The 8,121-nt window shown below is 40.0% G+C and overlaps 1 protein-coding gene across 1 annotated transcript in view; it reads left to right on the forward strand.

Annotated features, from left to right (window-relative positions):
• Window positions 1-674: 674 nt before the first annotated feature.
• Window positions 675-8,121, forward strand: part of LOC109465888 (serine/threonine-protein kinase PDIK1L-like) — a 9,162-nt gene continuing 1,715 nt past the window's right edge. Inside the window, exon 1 of the mRNA XM_019763376.1 lies at window positions 675-756. The gene's annotated coding sequence lies outside the window, so the exon portion shown is untranslated. The remainder of the gene's footprint in view (window positions 757-8,121) is intronic.

Consider the following 8,121-nt stretch of genomic DNA (forward strand, 5'->3'; position numbering starts at 1 on the left):
CACCCATTGAACGTTTCACGTCCCACTTCGAACCACTCACTAAATATCATCTTGTATACTGCGTGTATTGCGGACGTCTGTTGCAACATTATATAGTTCAAACATATTCAGTCTCATAAAATCTATCACGAGAATATACTTAGTAGCATTTCACTTGTTAAGACAAAATCATGGTTGTAGTTATAGTGGTCTGTGGACTCGGCTGTCAAAAGGCAGAGTGATCAGAAGATCCCCTCTCCCTCAACTTCTGCTAGGACATTAGTTATATTTTGTCACCAGGTTTGTTCTCAGTAAGCAAGTACACAATGTACTGAGTCTGAGTTCCACGGTAATAAGGCTACTCCTACTTGATATAACGTTAGTCAAGTCCGATGATGGTAAACAATCACTTCAAAACACACTTCCTTCTATTTCAACCATGAAGTCTTTATCCCCAAGCTGTATCGGTCAGGTTTTTTTATGTTTTAAAAAATCGTGATGTTGACACATGCAAAAGCCACACTATTCTGCAAGACTTTCCTCAGGAAACCATTGGATACTCAGTCACACTGAACAAATTTGCCCAAGAAGTGTTTTTTTAATGAGAACAAAATCCTTTTTAATGCTAAAGGTTCTATGCATGGTGTGCCCTGTTGCGCAATTCCCCTGGCCCCTCCCCTTTACAGTGTGGGTCAGTTTACACACCGAGACAACAGGTACGTACTGGACAAAGCAGACAGCTCAGTGTAGCGTCATTGTGCCGTAAATAAAAAAAAGGTAAGAGTTTAAACCCGTCTTAATTGGGGTATACCAGAATCCTCGGGCAGTACATGTATTAGATTTTTAGTAATACCTAGAACATGAGATCAAGGACTAATTTGTACGGTTACTACTCTCCAAGCAAATCTTTTGGTAGCACTGCAAAGACGGTATTAAATTGGCCAGGCAGTATCCATTTGCCACCAGAGGCTGGTGTAAAAAAAAAAGACACCATTACAAAAGAGTCCTATAAACATACACGCCAAATATAAGCCGAAGCTTAAACCTCTGCTTGGAGAGTACATGTACTGTTGCCATGTCTATCCCTAGTTGGAACGTGTGATTATGAAAGTGAAAGAAGTTCATAAATTTTGACGCCATGACGGCCAACTTTAGTTCCTCAAAATGAGCCGTAAAAGTCTTTTCCAAAATTCGTCCATGACCACAGTTATTGCAGAGCCAGTCAAGGTCACACCATATCCATTCAAATGCCATCGGGTTTAGGAGGTTTCTAGAGATTTTTGGTGTGTTTTTTGTGGTTTCTTTCTACTCAAGAGCCCACGCCCATTTTGTCAATATCAAAGTTGCCACCATGTTTGGAAAGTAAATGTTATGTTAACTACCTGTTCACAAACGTAACAGGCTCACATGTCTGTGATAACCTGACTCTTAACTGTTATATACGAAAGGAGCCCTTAGCTTGTGGTTGTACGATGGTAGTACGGCGAACTTGTGACCAAGCCTTCAAGAAATTACGCACTAGTTATAGTGTGCGTGACCAAGCGGTGCCAATACTGGCCATGTATCTACAATCCCAAGATGGCGGCTTGAACACGAGAACACAGTATGAATCACCAGATCCTATATAAATCCGATGAGACTTTGATAAATACGAGGTGACTTTGCAAGAAGGAATGTCGTGGACGTATTTAAACTAGATATTTACATTTTCGTTTTCGGAAATAGAGCCTGACGTCAAGATCTATATGTCAAACTACTTTCACTTTCGGCCATTCTCCCAATACATATGCAAAAAGTACAATCAAACTGTCCGACGTTATCATGACGAACAAAGTGTTGACTGCACTAAATTTGACTAGTGGTCATCGTTTTTATTTTTATTTATTGAGCTTTACAGATTTAAAAAAATCTGTGAGGAGCCGGCAACAGAAAGCTGGTTTCTCTACGGGGCCGGCTCCTCAACAGAGATACATAGCACCGAGACAAATAATACATCAAGATACATCTACATATCAGAACTAAAAATATACAATATACAAAATACAAACAACAACTAGAAAGGACAATATTTGCTTTGGAGCAAATACAGCGATGGGTTCACCACATTTTACGACATGGCAGGGAAAGAATGAGAAACACAAGGGAAAACAATGATTTACATTGATATAACTATAATATCAAGTAACATACAACTAAAACAACAGTTGGATAGCTATTCCCTACTTTATTGGTTAGGATTTTTAATTGCATAATGCAAACTGTTGATTTTCAAAAATAAAAAAAAAACGTTCATGCCCCGCATTCCAATGCTGGAGCAGGAAAACTTGAAATACCTACCAAAACACTTGAATACAGACATACTGTCAGTATGGAAATGCTCTGTGCAGGTGTTAATCAAGTTAAATCCCAACAGCCAATCAGCAAGAAATGCTCTGTGCAGGTGGAAATGCTCTGTGCAGGTGTTAATCAAGTTAAATCCCAACAGCCAATCAGCAAGAAGAATAGAGGAAAGCTGCATGCCTATTGGTTGATGCCCTGCATTCCATTGTGATGACTCATGCCCAGACGTGGTAAACACAGCCCACTAACACAGTAATACATTTGCTATAACACAGCCAAAAAACTCAAATAAAACCATTCTAAAAGCCTGTATCACAAAAATTTAAAAAACGCCTAGGGGTATTTGCCCGCCCATTGTACCTCCATACCAAATTTCAGGACCTTAGGCCCTAAAATGAAGAAGCTGAATCCATTTAAAGATATGGCAGGAGGAGAAGGAGGAGAAGAAGAAGAAACATCAGAAAAAGCAATATGTGGTGAACCCATAATAAAGGCAGTAAGGTATGGCTAAGTGGTTAGGCAGGCATGACATCTACAAATGGAGGACCAGGTGCATATGTTATCGGTGGAATATATGGAGTGTACCCGGGATATGTAATACGAGGGGTGTTCAAAAAGTTCTCGGCCTCACCTAGAAAACGCCATGGCAGTAAAATTTTTCTCACACTATTTTCACACTATTTCCATATTGCTTTTTCTGATGTTTCTTCTCCTCCTCCTCCTTCTCCTCCTTCTCCTCCTGCCATTTTTTAAATGGATTCAGCTTCTTCATTTTAGGGCCTAAGGTCCTGAAATTTGGTATGGAGGTACAGTGGGCAAATACCCCTAGGCGTTTTTTAAATTTTTGTGATACAGGCTTTTAGAATGGTTTTATTTGAGTTTTTTGGCTGTGTTATAGCAAATGTATTACTGTGTTAGTGGGCTGTGTTTACCACGTCTGGGCATGAGTCATCACAATGGAATGCAGGGCATCAACCAATAGGCATGCAGCTTTCCTCTATACTTCTTGCTGATTGGCTGTTGGGATTTAACTTGATTAACACCTGCACAGAGCATTTCCACCTGCACAGAGCATTTCTTGCTGATTGGCTGTTGGGATTTAACTTGATTAACACCTGCACAGAGCATTTCCATACTGACAGTATGTCTTTATTCAAGTGTTTTGGTAGGTATTTCAAGCTTTTCTGCTCCAGCATTGGAATGCGGGGCATGAACGTTTTTTTATTTATTTTGAAAATCAACAGTTTGCATTATGCAATTAAAAATCCTAACCAATAAAGTAGGGAATAGCTATCCAACTGTTGTTTTAGTTGTATGTTACTTGATATTATAGTTATATCAATGTAAATCATTGTTTTCCCTTGTGTTTCTCATTCTTTCCCTGCCATGTCGTAAAATGTGGTGAACCCATGGCTGTATTTGCTCCAAAGCAAATATTGGCCTTTCTAGTTTAATATAGTCCTCTCTAACTACAATACACTTGGTCCAGTGATGTTCCAGTTTTGTTTTCCCCTTGTGGAATAAGGTTGCATCTGGACCCCCCAGATTGGCCTCTACCGCATAGATGACGTCATCATTACCATCAAAACGATAACCACGTAAGTGGAACTTGAGTTTAGGAAACAGGTAGAAGTCCAAGGGTGCTAGGTCAGGTGAATTGGAAGGGTGGGGTTAGACTGCAAACCCAAATTCGTTTGCTGCTGGCACTGACCCCTGTGCTGTGTGCTGTGTGGACAGGTGCATTGTCAGCACGCCAGCTCGGAGCTTTCCTCTCCTTTTCTCTCTGATCCTTGTCCTCAAATGTCGTAATTCTGTTTAATAGTACTCTCCATTGATGCGTTAACCCTTTCGCAGGTAGTCAATCATGATTACTTCCTTACTGTCCCAGAAAACAGAGGCAAAAACCCTGTAAACGGACGAAAGTCGCTAAAACTTCTTTGGGGGGCCGGGAAAAATTCTTTATCCATTGTTTGCTCTGCTGATTTGATTCGGGGTGAAAGTGGTGAACCCAGCTCATCTTGGTTTACAAATGTTTTGAGAAAATTGCATGCATTGGACTGAATTCGTTCCTTGAAATGTCCCGCCTGTTTAACTTCTGATGTTCAGAAAACATTCGAGGCACCCACCATGCAGACAGTTTGTTCATCCCCAGGATGTTCGACAAAACATTGTGAACTGAGCCAAAACAAAGGCCAAAGACTCTGCTACATGTCGGACAGTCTCACATCTGCCATTCACTACCATGTGATCAATGGCCTCAACTGGATTGTCCGTGGTGCTGATTTGTGGCATCCTGACCTATGTTCATCTTTTGTGCTCTCCTTGCCGCGCTTGTAGCTAGCAACCCACTTCTTTATAGTTTAATAAGAAGGGGAGTCATCAGCAAGTGTCTTGACCATGTCTTCGTGGATTTCCTTAGGAGACATCGCTTTTTATCGATACACTTGATCACAGCACACGCTTCTGTTGCGGCCATTTTGTGATTTTGCCCTCACCCACCCCATTTTCACGGGGCGTCACGTGCTAATTAATGAATATAAAAATTTGAATTTTTGTGTGCAGTGATGTAAGACGTCATAGTATACAGCTATATTAAAGAATAGGAGTTTGACCTTTATTTTCTAGGTTGGGCCGAGAACTTTTTGAACACCCCTCGTAAGTGGCTAACAGTTTCCTGACAGATGAAATGCTAAGATTTGAGTACAAATGTTGACGGATTGTTACAGGTAAAGTGTTCCAGATGAGTACTACACGGCTAAAATATGAAAAGGTAAATGTTTCAGTTTTACAAGGGCGGACAGTAAATTGAAATTGGTCGGTAAAGCGAAGAGATCTACTGGGTACAGAAACTTTAACAAAACGAGACATATCAATGGAGTAAAAACCACGAATACACTTGAAAAGGAATAATACATCGAAAAGTTCCCGTCTATAACACAGCGGTAACAGATTGGTAGAGGTAAGTCGATCCCTGTATGACAGTTCGTAGTTGTTACAGATGTATTTAGTGGCTCTCCGTTGTACACCCTCAACCTTACGCATTACCAATCTCGTGTGTGGAGACCACACCTGAGAGCAATAATCTAAGTGTGGCATCACTAATGAACGATACAAGTTGAGTTTGACTATGAAAGGAGCTTTGTAACCAACAGATCGCTTTATCATGGCAAGGATCGAGTTGCATTTTGAAACTTTGTTCAGTACATGGGCGTTCCAACTTAGGTTATGACGAACCTGAAGACCAAGGTCTTCATAAGCTAGACATCTGGTAAGTTCAGTACCATCAATGCTATATGTATATTCGATAGGGGTGGACTTTCGTGTAACACTGACTACGGAGCATTTGGAGGGATGAAATCTCATTTGCCATGTTTTACTCCAGAAGGCAAGTCTTTCCAAGTCAGCCTGAAAGCTTATACAATCAAAAATCGAGTTTATACTTTTAAACCATTTGGCATCATCAGCAAACATGGCCATCCTGCCGAAATGTACGTAGTCAGGTAAGTCATTGATATATAACAAAAATAAAAACGGGCCAAGGATTGATCCTTGAGGGACCCCGGATAATACAGGCAAGTAGTTAGACTTCTGACCTTCAACAATTGTTCTTTGTTGGCGATCGTAGAGGTAATCGCTTATCAAGGTAAGGAGTTGACTATCAAATCCATATAACTTCAGCTTATGTACAAGTAGCCTGTGAGGAACAGTGTCAAAGGCTTTACAGAAATCTAGAAAAATAACATCTACTTGTCCAGATGCATCTAAAACCTGACCTATTTCTTCGTATACCTCTAGTAGTTGAGTTGTAGTGGACTTACCCCTAACAAAACCATGTTGCAGGGAGTACAGAGAATCAGAAACAAGCGGAAACACAGAATTAAAAATACACCTCTCGAACACTTTGCTAGTTATACAAAGTAAAGATATTGGTCTATAATTAGTAACATTGCTCTTGTCCCCTTTCTTAAACACTGGAACAACATTTGCCTTCTTCCACATACTCGGAATTTTTCCAGTGTTTAAACATAATTCAAATAACATTTTCAAAGAGGGGGCTAGTTGTTGGGCACATTTGTTTAAAATCATGGCTGGAAGGTCGTCAGGCCCTGTGGCCTTATTGACTTCCAAATTCTTCAGGATAGAAACAATATGACAAACAGTAAAAGAGACTGTGGAAATTTTTGGCACATTTAAAATCTCACCTAAACTAGGCAATGGGGTTTCCTTCTCTGAGCAGTTGAACACAGAAAAGAAGAATTCATTAAACGTGTCTGCTTTCTCCTGAGCAGACTCAACATAACTATCCTGAAATTTCATTCTGTTGGGAAGAGTTTTGGACTTGGTTTTAGTGCGAAGTTTGGTAGCCAGTGTAGTTTTCTCATGTTCGTCTCCAATCCAAAAATTGATCATACATGTAATTACACTGCGTGGTTGCTTACCAGGCAAGAATTCGATGCGACCGGGCAATGGTCGATTTGCCATTTATTTCCAACATTTCGAGTTATACTGTCCGTAAACAAACAAACCCACCAACTAGTATCGGGAAGACTAAACACTGGGCTTACATATTTAATGCCAAAAGTTGAGTGTGTCACTTTTGGCATGTGTACAGCTGCGCCCTCTATCAGCAGAGCTTCCTACAACAGACCGTTGAAAGCGGTGTATGTTACTCTCCAAGCAGAGGTTGGTGGAGAAGATCGTTACCTTTCTATATATGCCTATTTTTTCTGTCGCTACCCCCGATCTTCCCCCACCAACCTCTGCTTGGAGAGAAGTGTATGTGCGAACTGGTGCAACGCAAAGGTCATGGCCCAAACAAAGAGCATTTCTAGAATGTCATGAATATATCATCTACTTTTTAAAACCTCGTTACAAGTCATATTTCGACGTTCATGTTGACTTCAAGAGTTTCAGTGTTTAAAGATGTTTATCATAAAATGATCATTTTAATAAGACGGAATCTATCCTTCTTTGTTTCTTTCTTTCTTTGGTAGTTTGGTAACTCTGCAGGCCATGCAATACCTGTTTACTTCTTTTCGGTTTGTGGTATATGCAGTAGACTTGCTGCCATTTTAATCCATGTTCTTTACAAAAAGAAACTTTATGTAGTAACAGTCTCATCTAGTGACATGCCATTGATCGAAGTACGATTACATAAGTTTTTAGGCGCTAATTTATTGATCGTACTACAAATCTAAAGATGATTGCATAAATTATGTTAATGACGAAAATAATGCCGCCTGTCGCTAGATGTCGTTGTTGCATGTTCTGGCGAAGTTTCTCTATTATGTTTGCACTTTTATGTTTGCCTGTTGCATTGTTCTTACTCAGGAATGTCAATACGTTTGATACTTACTCTTTTTAAAGACGGGCTTTCATGTTTCAATCATAATTCGCTCGGACCTGCCCAATTTTCTCGGATCGCTATATATAGTATGTTGTTTAGGCTAATAGACAATGACGTAATGAGATAGCTCAACGAGTAGATATTACCCAAGTTGATGAAATTGGTACGAGACCACTTAAAGAAGAAAACACATCTGATAAAAAAAGCAAAACAGCGGATGTTAAAAAGAAAATTTAAAAAACTCATACGTCGGGACTTGAACGGACCTGCCCAATTTTCTCGGATCGCTATATATAGTATGTTGTTTAGGCTGATAGACAATGACGTAATGAGATAGCTCAACGAGTAGAGTTGTTAGACGCGTGGCGATGCACGTGGCGGGGTCTGAACATTGAGAGTCCGATCCCCGGAGAGGAACTTTTTATTATTATTTTTTTTTTTTTTCAATTTTTTTT

Source organism: Branchiostoma belcheri, unplaced genomic scaffold (assembly GCF_001625305.1).
Source record: "Branchiostoma belcheri isolate BF01 breed outbred unplaced genomic scaffold, Haploidv18h27 scaffold16, whole genome shotgun sequence".
Taxonomy (NCBI): Eukaryota; Metazoa; Chordata; class Leptocardii; order Amphioxiformes; family Branchiostomatidae; genus Branchiostoma; species Branchiostoma belcheri.